This window comes from Cnephaeus nilssonii, assembly GCF_951640355.1.
Source record: "Cnephaeus nilssonii genome assembly, chromosome: X".
Lineage (NCBI taxonomy): Eukaryota > Metazoa > Chordata > Mammalia > Chiroptera > Vespertilionidae > Cnephaeus > Cnephaeus nilssonii.
The window spans coordinates 48,441,869-48,457,400 of NC_137071.1; the positions used below are offsets into that span (position 1 = coordinate 48,441,869).

Sequence of the window (15,532 nt, forward strand, 5' to 3'; positions counted from 1 at the left end):
CTTTATGTCTTAAAGGTAGATTATGATAAGTTATATATATACATGTAATAAAGACCTTAAGTAACAATTAAAATAACATAAAAAGAGCTGGAGGCTAAGTATAGTAGTTAGCATAATAAATGTGAGAAGTTCATCAGAAGGCTGAAGGACAGCTTTAGCAAAAGCTGAAGATCTGCATATTATTACCTGTTGCCAAACAGCTGAGGGCAATTCCCCTAACCTGCTGGTCCTTTATTGTTTACCAAACCTTACCTTTGATATGTATATCTGTTTTGCTAAAGGGCAAATGTGTGAATAAAAAGCTGTGCATCCGGACATTCAGAGAGCTTAGTCACTAGAGCTAAGTTTCCATATGGCTCCCCCAAAATGCCTTCCAATTAATATTTCTTGTCTAGTTATTCATTTATGTGCAGCCCTTCTCCAGATTCCTGAACCCTAGCTGCGGAAAGACCCTAGCATTTATGGCACCTCAACAAGGGACATCTGGAGGACAAGATTTGCCAGAGGGAAGAAAAGAAGTTAATCACCAGTAAAAGTGGGGATCACCGGTAAAGGTGGGGGTCACCAAAAATTCGGCGGGGAGATTCACTGTGTGTAAAGCTCGTATCAGCTTTGGAAGTTGCGATCCAAAGAGGGTGAGGACGTCTTTTTCAAGCAAGGCCATAATGGGGTTTAAAGGCAAAATTATAAAAAATTAAAATGTCATAAGGTACTTTCTTAAATCAGGCTCAAGGAAAAAGAGTGCCGTTGTCACATTTAACTATGTGGGTTCTTGTTCAAATTGCAAAATGCCTAATTCGTATTGGGGATCAAAAGTCTGCAATTACTAAAAAGCTGCTGGATCCTCTGCCTCTAGTGTGGAAAGACTTGGCAATTAGAAAGGGTGGAGCTGTTAACGCTCTTGCAGGGAGACTCTGGTGCTTTGTTTAAAAATTACAGACGCCTTGGGGCAGGCAGAGTTTAGCTAAAATAACTTTAAAGGGTAGTCAATGCTATGGAGAGAAATTTCCAGAAAAAGAACTGTGATTTATTAACTCTTGTCTATGAGTTATGGTTGATTGCTTGTCTGTTTTATCTGTCATTTTTGTTTGGTTTGATGTGTTTATTGTTAGTTTATTAAGCATGCCTTTAGAGAGAAACCAAGATGGCGGCATAGGTTAAACACCTAACCTACAGTCCGGCACAACAATTTCAAAAACACAACTAAAAATCAAAACGGACATCATCCAGAACCACAGGAAAGCTGGCTGACTGAAATGCCCACAATTAGAAGGAAAGAGAGGACCACAAGGAAAATCAGGGAAGCCGTAAAAGCTTGAGGTATGGAGACACGGGCGGAGACACGAGCCCGCGCGCGTGCGGGGAAGACGGAGCCAGAGAGGAAGGGACGGCTGACGGCCTGGCTGGCGTTCTCTGGCGGGAAGGAGATAAAAGCGCCAGATTGTGCTGAACCCCAGCTCCGACTGCACTGAACCCCAGTTCCGGGCGAAACCCTGGGAAGCCGGGCTCATGCTGGGGGAGTCTGGGCTGTGGGGCGGAGACACAGAGGAGTTGCGCCGGAGCCGCGCACGGGAATGTGCGCAGAGGAGGGTCTGTTGCCTGTGCCACTGGATTGCCCTAGTGGGAAGGAGACAAAAGCTCCGGACTGTGCTGAACCCCCAGTTCCAACTGCACTGAACCCCAGTCCCGGGAAAGACCCGGGGAAGCCAGGCTCATGCTGGGGAAAGCTGGGCTGTGGGGCAGAGGTGCAGAGAGGCGGCGAAGAGCAGAGCACCGGAGGCGCGCAGGGGATTGTGCGCGGAGGATGGGCTGCTGACTGTGCCGCTGAGTCGCCCTGGAGGGAAGGAGACAAAAGCGCCAGACTGCGGTGAGCCCCAATTCTGACTACACGGAAACCCAGTTCTGAGCGAGAATCTGGGAATCCAGATTCATTGGGGGAGAGACTAGACTGTTTGGCAGCGCGCGAAACTCCAGGGCGCTTTTCTCTCAGAGGTGTTTGCTGGGAGTACAGAGGGACACAGGAACCTCATAGGGCGGGGCTGACGGGAAGCCAAGGTGGTAGGCTCCGCCCTGTAACTCCGCCCCATCCAAGCTGAGCACAGAGGCTTTTACAATTTTGCAAGTCTAGTTGAATGGGGCTGTCTCCAGGCATAGACACAGCTGATCCTCACAGCCAATTGGACTGGAGGTCACATCCTCCCAGTGTACCAACAGCAATCAAGGCTTAACAACACCAAGACTTTGCACTCAGCCCACAAAGGGGGGTATCAAGAGCGACCACCTAGGGAGATTGGGGAAGCTGAGCGATAGGGAGGCAGCCAAAAGGGGAAGACACCAAAACAAGTCACGAATATAAGGGATGCTGTATTCATGCTGAGGGGCCACAGGCAGTAGCTGACCTACACTCCATTGGAGACCCAGAAACGAAGGCATCTAGTGGTCGGTGTGAGATGACACCAGATTTCAACCACTAACATAAGGGACACATTCAAGAGGCAGACGCAGTGAGCTCCAAAGCCTTGCTGCACCAAGACCCGGCAAATAAACGTGTCTCCCGCACAGCAACTCTTCCTTTATAGACACAGAGGGTCCGCACGACCAATTGGCCTGGAGGAAAATTCCTCCCAGTGACACCAACAACAATCATGACTTAACTATACAAACAAGGACCAAGATGGAGGCATAGGGCAGAAGCCTGATTGCTGCCTACCACAACAATTTTGAGACTACGACGGGAGAGCAGAGCAGACACCATCCAGAACCACCGGAGGGCTGACTGAGCAGATGCTCTACAACTAGAATAAAAGAGAGGGGTACGCGGGATGAAGCTGATGCCGGTGACCCAAAGACCACACTTTAAAAACTACGGCTCAGGCGACACAATGGCGGCCTGGATCGTGCTCGGCGCAGTTCCCCCAGCGGTCTCCGGCTGAGGGGAAGGCTTCACTCGCTGCCGAGCACGGACGGACAAGCCCCTGGGAGACATGGGGTGGGAGACTACGCGCTTGCTGACCTCCGAGTCCTTCAAGAATCTCAATGCCCCGGAAGCGGCCAGGTGCGCACGCTCGGCGACCGGCCACCGCTGCAGACCCAAGGGCCGACGCAGCCACCCCGGACCAGCCCGCCGCCGCGCACCGGGCACACCGGAGCCTCGCCGAGCCCGCCGCCCAACGAGTTCTGCGGTGGCTGCCCTGGAACTCTGAGAAAATGGCCGAAGGAATTGCTGAGAGGGAATTGACCAACAGGAATTGGGATCAAGAAGATGAAACCCCGCTGGGTCCCGGATCCGGGTGAAGCCGCGTGCCCCTGGGTCCGGGTGAGGCTGGGAACTGGGTCAGGGTGAGGCTGGGCCCCGGGTCCGGGTGAGGCCACGTGCCCCTGGGTCCGGGCAAGGCCATGCGCCCCTGGGTCCGGGTGAGGCTGAATCCAGGGTATGGGCGAGGCCGTGCGCCCCTGGGTCCAGGGGAGGCTGAATCCAGGGTATGGGCGAGGCCGTGGGTCCCTGGATCCGGGCGAGCCTGGGTCCCGGGTCCGGGTGAGGCCGAGGGCCCCTGGATCCGGGCGAGCCTGGGTCCCGGGTCCGGGTGAGGCCGTGGGCCCCTGGATCCGGGCGAGCCTGGGTCCCGGGTCCGGGTGAGGCCGTGGGCCCCTGGATCCGGGCGAGCCTGGGTCCCGGGTCCGGGTGAGGCCGTGGGCCCCTGGATCCGGGCGAGCCTGGGTCCGGGGTCCGGGTGAGGCCGTGGGCCCCTGGATTCGGGTGAAGCCGTGCCCCTGGGTCCGGCCGAGACTAAACCAGAGGGAGTCGGACCTGCATTACCACCATTTGTCCACCATCCAGAGCTGTGGGGTCAGTGCCGACATGTACTCATAAGGAACTGGTGGACATTGATATTGGGTCTCAAAAGAACTGTTGGTCCAGAAAGAAACTCACTACAGACTGATTCATTTGCCTGTCAGCATAACTATTATTGCTCGTCGCACATTCAATTCTTATAAGTATATCTCTAGTGACACATGATTTCGCTCATCTAGGGGAAATGATGAACAACATAGACTGATGAACAAGAACAGAACCAGAAACAAGGAGGCATCGATCGGACTATCGGGCCTCAGAGGGAGGATAGGGGAGGGTGAGGGGAGGGGGGAGAGATCAACCAAAGGTCTTGTGTGCATGCATATGAGCCTAACCAATGCTTAAGTTCAACAGAGGGTTGGGGCATCCATGGGGAGGGGTGTGGGATGGGAATGGGGGGATGAGGACAAATATGTGACACCTTAATCAATAAAGAAATTAAAAAAAAAAAGCCTGCCTTTAGTTTAATTGGGAAAAGAAACTACCTGGGCGGCCAGACCATTTACTGAATTTCCCCAGAGGAAACAGGATGTGGGGGTGGGGAGACGTGGTGATCCTGTAAAATGGATGCCCACTCCTGAGAGTGCTATTAAAAAGTCTTATTTTTGCCATGATTTTTATTTCCTGGTCAGTCATTTAAAAATTTAGCAGAATTTAGGAATGCATCTGGGATTTCTGTACTCATAAAGAGAGAAAGCTAGCTTTAAAACAAAAGAGTGCTCCGCCCAATTTTGTACAGGTTTTGGGCTAAGCTCAATCTCTTTACAGATGCTATAGAATAAACCCCAAGACTGTTTTTCTCAAAAGAAAAAAGATGGTTAAAATGACCCAAAAGAAAAAATACAGGCTGAGTTAGGGCAATAAGATTGGTATTTCCATAATAAAGGGTAGTTTTTGAATAATAATGGACCACATTCCAAAGTTAACATGAAGGCCGCTAGAAAGTCAGTAATTATCTCTGTTACAGAATTTGCCAAAGAAAATGCCTTGGATAATAATTGGCTTTAGAATCTCAAAATTGTTGAAACATAAATAGATTGATATAGCTAAAATAAAGAATTTGTAGTAAAGCTTTTCAGTTATAATTATAGGTATATTAATAGTGGGGGTTCGATCCTTGTTGAAGGAGGGGGCTGGTCACATTTCCCCCAGCAGAAAGAATGTGGCAATTTTACATTTAAATAGCTACAAGCTTGCTTCCCGGCTTCCCTCTCTTTTTGCCAGCCAGAAATGTGGTTTTCCAGAGCCTTTGACAAGTTGGAGCTTTGAAGTTTGCTAAATTAAATGATAAAAATTTATTAAATATCTAGGTATTTTGAAATGACAAAATACTGAAATGTTAATCTGAGTTTGCCTCATATGAAAAATCTAGAGGACAGATTTGAATCTATTAATTAAATATGTCTTGCATTTTATTTGAAATATATTCTTAAAAATATGAAGTTATTGCTAATCTGAAAAATGCTAAGTATTTAACTAGGCACCTAAAATTTGAGGCTTCTAAAAGTTTAAAGTTCAAATTAAGTTAGGAGAAATCATATAGTTGTGATAACAAAATACATAAAGTATAGAAATTTATTTTTGAGAAAATAATTCTTGTATTTTCTCTAGAGAAATTAGTATTTCAAAATATAGTCTTTATGTGTGGTAAAATTTCAAACTAGAATATAATATTTTATATGGTCTAATTAATAAAGAGGATTAATTCTGTGGTCTCAACCAAATTTTTAATATAAAAACCAAGTTAATTTAATTAATATCTTTTAGAATAATTATAAAAAGTATATAATATAATCTTTATTTTATATACATCTTTCCAAGTTAAATTTCAAGAATTTAACCAAGAGATGACTTTGGATATCCAAGGGCCCTGGAGTGATCCAAGAATTTATTCTCTCTTCTTAAAAGAAATATTTTTAAATTAGGCCGATCTAATATACTTGAAATCACGTGGAAAGCTTTATCAAATAAAAACTAATAACTATATTTTATTTATATACATATATTTTAAATGTTATAAAGGTTTTAATCTCTAAGGGAGGGCAAGGCAAAGTTGCTGAATATTTCTTCAGCAGCGGAATTTAAAAAAACAAAAGCAACAGAATTTTAAAAACAAAAGCCCCAGGCAACCTGCTTTTCAAATAGGCTGAGGGGTAGGGCAGCATCTGTACTTCATAGGTCAAACGTATAAGTTTGCTTGCTTTGCTTTTTCAATAAATATGCCTACTTTGATTACTTAATAAATTAGCTTTTTATAATATAATCAAGGTCTCATATAATTTCAGTTATATAAGAAGCCAATATTTTTATAAACAATTGATTCTAGTAAAGTCCTCTGAAATAGTTCCAGAGACCTCCCATGATCCCTCTGTGTATGCAAATGAACACTATCCCAAAAGAATACTGTTTAAATGTAAATTTTAAGCTTAATAAAAAGGAGAAATTTAAAAACCTCCTCCACTACTATTTATAGGGCAAACTCAAGGTTATTATTCAAGCATTAAATCTGATCATTAATAGTCACCATAAGTAAAGAGAGTCACTTAAAATATAAGCATGGCAGTATGAGCCAGCATCTGAAAAGAAACCAAGTGTGTTGCTCGGTTTAAAAGAAAGAAAAACGGTTTTTTTAAAAAAACTTCCTAAATGTGGCCTAGAAATTACTCTGGGAAGAAATAAAGAGAGGTTTCCTTCAAATGTCTGGAAAACTGTAATTAAAAGTTAATGTATTAGGCCTCAAAAAGAAAAGTAATTTGTATTTTGCCTTCCTAAACAAAGCTAATGTGTATACTCAAAGACTGATAGCAGAAATTCAATAAATGTCATTTACTGTCCACAGCCAAGGACAAATGAAGTTAGAAAATAAGCCTTATTTCAGACTGATTTAAAATGGCAAATTGAAATAAGTGAATATTCAGGGGAACTTAATTGTACTAGGTAAGAACCTATTCCTGGAGCATTAACTATTTTTTACTGATAGTTCATCTCATAGTAAAAGCTGCTTATCATGCAATGAATTCAGAGCAGTCATACTTCTGTACTAAGAATTGAATTAAAAGCTATCAAGGCTGCATTGTTAGATTTTCAAAAGCCAAAATATTGTACAGCAAGCAAAAAATGTCCTTACGATTTAAAACAAAAAAGGGGGGATAGTGGAGTAATCTCCTGTAAGTAAATTACATCAAGCCTTAATTACTTTAAATTTTTTCACTTTAATTTTTTTTTCACTTGTAATGCTGATGGCAAGACACACATGGTGTCAGAATAAGCCAAAGGAAAATGGTTTGGGCAAAATAAAAAGATCCTGAGAGTCTAGTTTATAGAAAGATCCCTTTATTAACGTTATGCTTGTATATTTCCAGAAAACTCTTCCAAGCCTGTGTGGATTCCTGCAACAATGGATCCGAGAGAGGAACTGACCAGACTACTCCAACCACAGATAGCAGTGGCCCCAAGCAACACACTGATGAGACAGAGGAGATACAGTCCAGAGATGGGGGATGGTAAAGACACCTTGCCATGCTAGCCGTCAGCAGCTGTGCGTTGCTGCAGGTTGTCCAGGACCAAGCCAAAGAAGGTCGGACCTGCATTGCCATTGCTCACCGTTTGTCCACCATCCAGAACTAGAATATCATTGCTGTCATGTCACAGGGGACAGTGATTGAGAAGGGAACCCATAAAAAACTATTAGACAGTGATTGGAAAGGGGATTCAAAGAACTGTTGGCCCAGAAAGGAGCTTACTGCAGACTAGTTCCTTTGATGCCTGGCAGCAATTTAAAAGGACATGAAAGTACTCAATCCTTTCCATTGAATTTAAAATCTTAAAAGGACCCAAGCTCTGCAAATGGCATACATTCTTGTTAAATTTATTAAAGCAAAAATGGGGGATATGCTGGAGGCTAAGTACAGTAGTTAGCATAATAAATGCGAGAAGTTCATCAGAAGGCTGATGGACAGCTTCAGCAGGGCTGAAGATCTGCATATTATTACCTGCTGCCAAACAGCTGAGGGCAATTCCCCTAACCTGATGGTCCTTTATTGTTTACCAAACCTTACCTTTGATATGTATATCTGTTTTGCTAAAGGGCAAAATGTGTGAATAAAAAGCTGTGCATCCGGACATTCAGAGAGCTTATTCACTAGAGCTGTTTCCATATGGCTCCCCCAAAATGCCCTCCAAGTTTATATTTCTTGTCTAGTTATTCATTTATGTGCAGCTCTTCTCCAGATTCCTGAACCCTAGCTGCGGAAAGACCCTAGTAAAAAAGAGTTACAGCTAATAAGCCAAAATAAGATAAGAAGCCGGTTTGGCTCAGTGGATAGAGCATCGGTCTGTGGACTGGAAGGTCCTGGGTTCGATTCCGGTCAAGGGCATGTACATTGGTTGCGGGCACATCCCCGGTGGGGGGCGTGCAGGAGGCAGCTGGTCGATGTTTCTCTCTCATCAATGTTTCTAGCTCTCTGTCCCTCTCCCTTCCTCTCTGTGAAAAATCAATAAAATATATTTTAAAATAATAATAAAATAAAATAAAATTCAATTAATCAAAAAGAAAGCAGAAAAAGTAAAATGGCATCAAAGAAGAGATGAGACATATCACAAGATGCTAAATTGAAACCTAACCATATCAATAATCATGTTAAATATAATGGTCTAGATGACCCAATTAAAAGGCAGAGATAAATAGGATTACAGAAAGCAACTTTCAACCATATGCTACCTAGAAGAAATACACTTTAAATATAAAGACAAAATCAGTTAAAAGAAAAAGGATAAGATAATCAAAAGAAACATGGAGGGTTATATTAATATCAGATAAAATATATTTCAGAGCAAAGAATATTACCAGTGATAGAAGGTTATTTCATGATGATAAAAAAATAAATTCATTATGATTACATAACAATTCTAAATATTCATGTACCCAACAACAAAATTTCAAAATACAAGAAGCAAAAACCAATCAAACTGCAAAGAGAATAGAACACATCCATAATTATAGTCAAAGATTTCAAAATCCTCTTTCAATAATTAATAGAACAAATAGAAAATCAGCAAGAACACAGTACATTTAACACTATTAACCAACTTGACCTGATTGACATCTATAGAACACACAACCCCACACCAGCAAAATATACTATAGTTTATGGAATATAAATTATACCTCAAACTTAAAAAAATAATAAAAGAAAGTTATCTGGAAATCAGGAAATATTTCGAAAATAAGTAGCACATTCTTAAATAATTCAAAGAAATCAAAAGTCATATTAGAAAGTATTTCGAACTGAATTAAAATGAAAACACAACATATCAAAATTTATGAATCATCACTAAAGCAATACTTAGAAGGTGATTTATAGCATTAACTATTTATATTAGATAAGAAAAGGTCTTAAATCAATGACCTTAGCTTTCGTCTTTGGAAATTGGAAATAGAAAATCAAATGAAACTCAAAATAAGCAGAATAATAGAAATTACTAAATTCAGAACATAAAGAAAATAGAAAACAGAAAAAAGTAGAGAAAAATTAATAACACCAAAAACTGGTTCTATGAGCCCAATAAAATTGACCAACTTCCAGTCACTCTGACAAGAAGAAAATGACAGAAGACATGAATTACAAATATTAGGAATGAGAAAGGTGATATCAATATAGCTTTTACAGATTTAAAAAAGCTAATAAGGGAGAAATAATGATTTCTTAAAAATATATTTTATTGATTTTAGAGAGGAAGGGAGAAGAAGAGAAAGATAGAAACATCAATGATGAGAGAGAATCATTGATTAGCTGCCTCCTGCTTGCCCTCTACTGGGGATCGAGCCTACAACCCAGGCATGTGCTCTTGGCAGGAATCGAACCTGGGACCCTTCAGTCCGCAGGCTGATGCTCTATCCATGACCCAAACCAGCTAGGGCATGGAGAAATAATGATTAACTTCAGGCCAATAATTTCAACTTAGGTGAAACTGACAAATTTCTTTTTTTTAAATATTTTTATTGATTTCAGAGAGGAAGAGAGTGGGAGAGACAGAAACATTAATGATGAGAGAGAATCATTGATTGCCTGCTTTCTGCATGCCCCACACTGGGGATCAAATCCACAACCTGGGCATGTGCCCTGACCAGGAATTGAACTGTGACCTCCTGGTACATAGGTTGATGCTCAGCCACTGAGCCATGCTGGCTGGGCTGTCAAATTTCTTGAAAGAAACAATCTACTAAAACTCAATAAGAAAATAATAGATAAGGGGAATGGCCTTATATCTATTAAAGAAATTGAGTTTATAATTAAAAAGCCACCCTATAAAGAAAAATCCATGCCCAAATGGCTTAACTGGTGAACTCTACCAGACATTAAAAAAATAAATACCACTGAGCAACAGAAAGTCTTCTAGAAAGTTGAAAAGGAGGGTATATTTTTGAGCTCATTTTATGAAGTCAGTATTACCCAGAAGGCAAAACCAAAAACATTACAGGAAAAGAGAAATACAGACCAATATCAGTCATAGACACACGTAAAAATATTTTAAAACAAACAGCATATTAAATATAATATTATATAAAAAGGAGAATATATAATGAGTAAGAGGAGCTTACCTAAGGAATGCAGTATTAGTTTAACAGTTGAAAAATCAATGTAACTGATAACTTTAACAAACTTAAAAAAAAATTGATCATGTCAGTAGATGTAGAAAAACTATACTACCAAATTCAACATCAAAGGAGAAGTTCCAAAATGGCAGAAGATATAGTGAAAGCTACACTGACACTCTCCCAGGACCAAACTAGAATTACAACTAAAATACAGAAAAAAACACCCTGAATAATCAACTGAAGACTAGCTGGAGAGAACCCTGATAACCAAGGACTGAAAGTAGAGACTGCAGAGAGACTGGTAGGAAGTCCAGAGGTGTGAGAGGTCTGGCCAGGCTCCCACAGGAAGCAGCTAAAGTTCCAGAGAGATATCTCAGCTGAGGGGGGGGGGATTTCCACTAAGAACTCTGGGGTCTAAACCCTAAGTTGGGCTTCCCAGACAAGAGCACCAGAACTGAGAAAGATACCCACATACCATCTAGCTGTGAAAAGCAGTGGGATTGTTGTCTACCAGGGAAAGATGGCTGGAAATGCAGGCACCATTGTAAAGGGCCAATGCACAAAATTTCGTGTGCAGCCACTTACCTTGGACTCCAGCACAGAGAGGACAGAGTAGACAAGAGCTGTGTGAAGAGAATCCAGGGTTGGGGGCTCTGGCATTACAGCTTGGAAGGCAGACCATTGGTTTCTTGTGCTGAGTCATTCTCTCATACTGCAGAGGACATCTTTCACAGGCAGACATTTACCATACAGGAGGGAAGCAATTGCCTCACCCTGTTGGAAAACCTCTCACCCATCCTGTAAAGTCTACACTTTGCTATGGTCTATAGCCTGAGGCAAATTAAGACTGAACATAACAATCAGATTCTGGAGGCTTTGAGTCTTTGCATGATCTCCTTCTGAACCTGGGGCTAGGAAAAGCAAATCTTGGTGTGGATCTTGGTCCTTTCCAAAGGCACCCAGCCCCAGGAGAGGGAGCCAAAAGCTGTGGATTACTGATAACTCAAAACAGGATACTCAGGCCAGTCTCAAACAGCATCTGAAATTGTCCTGCACCATAGATTGGAAGTTTTAGCAGAACTAACTAATACACAGACACAAACTCAAACAGGCAGCCAAAATGGGGAGAACAAAAATAAGCCACAAATGAAAGAACAAGAGCTAAATAAAATGAAGATAATAAATTTACCAGATATAGAGTTCAGAATAATGATTATAAGGATGCTCAACAGCATAATAAAAGATATAGAAACTATGAAAGAGATTCCAAGATGGTGGCCAAGAGGATGGCAGTGAGGGAGAGAATGTGAGTGAGGGAGTGAAAGGGGAGTGTGTGGACGTGTGGTGTGTGTGTGTCTGAGTAAGGGACAGCTAGATCTCTCAGGACCTTCGGGGGCTGGTGGATTGGGCCTGCGTAGCGGGGCAGCCTCTGCTACTGCTATAATCTCTCCCAGAGTGCCGGCTCTGCTGCAGAAGCCATGCCATCTTGAAGGGGAGAGCCCAGATTCACCTCTACCCAGGGTGTTCTCAGACACCACCTGGGATACTATAGCCACTCCAGCCAGGGACCTGCTACCTTGCCGCTGATGCATGGACACTGGGAATCCAGCCTCCCCAGCTGAGGGCTACTGTGAGCTCCGGAGCACGTTCCCCTCCCACCAACCAGACGCTTCACCCCTGGGCACAGCGACCGCATGTGCACATGAACAGCTAAGCCTTACACAGCAGCCCCTGGCTCCAGAACTGCGAGCATGAACACCCGAGCCTAACAGAGCAGCCCTGGGCTCTGCAACCGCACATGCAAACAGCCGAGCCTTACGCAGCAGCCCTGGGCTCCGCAACCAAGTGCATGAACAGCCGAGCCTTATGCAGGAGCCGCAGGCTAAATGACCATGTGTGTGAAAAGCTGAACCTTATTTAGCATCCCCAGGCACTGTGACTGCTCCAGCAGCTGTATGAGCAGCTGCCCCCCACAACCGTACAAGGAGCAGCGCCCTGAGACCCACCTCAAGGAGCAGTGGCTGCCCATGAATGCACAGGGAGTGGCCGTAGCACAAATGAGTGAGGAGCAGATGCCTTGCAACTCCATGAGGAGCAGCTGCCATGCACAACCATGGGACCTGCCACAAAGCTCACCGCTATAGCCAAAGGCCTTGTGCGTCTTAACACCAAGATCCTTTAGTGAAAGCAAAAATGGGGAGACAGAAGAACAACTCCCAAAGGAAAGACAAGGAGGAATAGCCAGAAAAGAAACTAAATGAAATGGAGGAATGCAATAAGGCAAAAAAAAAATTCAGAATAAGGGTCATACAGTTCATAAATTGGATGGATGAGAAAATAAACAACCTATGTTAGAATCAGGAGGAGGAGAAACCAAGATGGCGGCATAGGTACACACCTAAACTGATGCCTGGCACAATAATTTCAAAAGTACAACTAAAAGACAAAATGGACATCATCCAGAACTACAGGAAGGCTGGCTGAGTGGAAATTCTACAAATAGAAGGAAAGAGAAAAGCACACTGAGACTCAGAGGAGGTGCAGAAGGCAGAGGCACTGAGACGTGCGCGTGGAGAGGACTGGCAACTGAGTGCGTGGTTGGCTTTCTCAAGCGGGAGGGAGACAAAAGCTCCCAACTGCGTTGAACTCCAGTTCTGGGCAAGACTATGGGGACACAGACTCATATGAGGTGAAACTGAACTGTCAGGAAAGAGAAAAGCACACTGAGACTCAGAGGAGCTGCGGAAGGCAGAGGTACCGAGGCACACGTGCAGAGAGGGCAGGCAACTGAGTACGTGGCTGGCTTTCTCAAGTGGGAGGGAGACAAAAGCTCCAGACTGCACTGAACTCCAGTTCCAGGTGAGACTCTGGTGACCCAGACTCATTTGGGGAGAAACTGGACTGTCTGGCAGCAGGCGGAACTCGAGGGCGGCTTTCTCTCACAGGTGCTTACAGTGATTACCATGGGACACTGAGACACAGGGCACTATTAGGGCAGGGCTGAATGGAAAGCAATGCTGTCTGCTCTGCCCTGAGACTCCACCCCATCCAAGCTGAGCACAGAAGGCTTTTGCAAGTCTTGTCTCATAAGGGTGTCTCCAGCACAGAGAGGCTTTTGCAAGTCTTGTCTCATAAGGGTGTCTCCAGCACAGAAGTTCTCCCAGTGTAGACACAGCTGATCCTCACAGCCAATTGGCCTGGAGGTCAATTCCTCCCAGTAATGCCAACAACAATCAAGGCTTAACTACAACAAGACTGTGCACACAGCCCATAAAGGGGTGCACCAAGAGTGTCCACCTCAGATAACTGGGGAGGCTGAGCCACTGGGCCCTATAGGACACCTAGCACACAAAGCCACTCTATCAACTCAGGGACGCAGCCAAAATGCGGAGACAAAGAAACAGATCACAAATGAAAGAAATGGAGGAAAACAAACTACTGGATATAGAGTTCAAAACCACAGTTATAAGGTTTTTCAAGAATTTTCTAGAAAAGGCCAATAAATTTAGTGAGAACCTCGAAGATATGAAAAAGGACCAATTAGAAATTAAGCATACACTGACTGATATAAAAAAAATATTATACAGAGATCTAACAGCAGACTAGAGGATCGCAAGAATCAAGTCAAAGATTTCAAATACAAAGAAGCAAAAAGAAAAAAGAATCCAAAAATAGGAAGATAGTGCAAGGAGCCTCTGGGACAACTTCAAACGTACCAACATCAGAATTATGGGGGTGCCAGAAGAAGAGAGAGAGCAAGATACTGAAAACCTATTTGAAGAAGTAATGACAGAAAACTTCCCCCACCTGGTGAAAGAAATAGACTTACAAGTCCAGGAAGTGCAGAGAACCCCAAACAAAAGGAATCCAAAGAGGACCACACCAAGACACATCATAATTAAAATGCCAAGAGCAAAAGACAAAGAGAGAATATTAAAAGTAGCAAGAGAAAATCAGTTAGTTACCTACAAGGGAGCACCCATATGACTGTCAGCTGATTTCTCAACAGAAACTATGCAGGCCAGACGGGAGTGGCAAGAAATATTCAAAGTGATGAATAGCAAAAACCTACAACCAAGATTACCCAGCAAAGCTATAATCATAATTGAAGGGCAGATAAAGATCTTCACAGATAAGAAAAAGCTAAAGGAGTTTATTACCACCAAATCAGTATTATATGAAATGCTGAAAGGTATTCTTTAAGAAGAGGAAGAAGAAGAAAAAGGTAAAGAAAAAATTATGAACAACAAATACATATCTATCAACAAGTGAATCTAAAAATCAAGTGAATAAAAAAATCTGATGAACAGAATAAACTGGTGAATATAATAGAATCAGGGGCATAGAAAGGGAGTGGACTGACAATTCTCGGGGGGAAAGGGGTGTGGAGGGTGTGGGAAGAGACTGGACAAAAATCATACACCTATGGATAAGGGCAGAGGGTGGGGTGGGAACTGGGTGGAGGGGAGCTATGGAGGAAAAAAGAGAAACAATTGTAATAATCTGAACAATAAAGATTGATTAAATTTAAAAAAACTGGGAAAAAAAAGAATCAGGAGGAAATAAAGTGTGATATAACTACAATAAAAAAAACAATATGGAAACTTTCAACAGTAGACTGGGAGAAGCAGAGGAACGAATTAGTGAATTAGAAGATAGGGAAGCAAAACACACCCAATCTATACTGCAATTGGAGAAAAAAATCAAAAGACAGGAGCTTTGGGACAACATGAAACAAAGCAACATATGTATAATAGGGGTGACAGAACGACAAGAAAAGGAGCAAGGGTTAGAAAACCTCTTTGAAGAAATAATGTCAGAAAACATCCCTGATATGGGGAAGAAAAAAGGCACACGAGCATAGAGAGTCCCAAACAAGAAGAACCCAAAAAGTTCGGCACCAAGACACGTCATAACTACAATGGCAAATATTAACGACAAACAGAGAATGTTAAAGGCTGCAAGAGAGAGAGAAAGTTATGTACAAGGGATCTCCCATTAGATTATCAAATGATTTCTCAACAGAAACACATCAGGCCAGAAAGGAATGGAAGGAAGTATACAAAGTGATGCAAAGCACG

General features: G+C 42.8%; 1 protein-coding gene across 1 annotated transcript in view; it reads right to left on the minus strand.

The window, feature by feature from the left end:
• TEX11 (testis expressed 11) overlaps positions 1-15,532 on the minus strand; it is a gene marked incomplete at both ends in the record, with an annotated part of 446,038 nt that overhangs the window by 122,076 nt on the left and 308,430 nt on the right. The gene's annotated exons all lie outside the window — the stretch shown is intronic.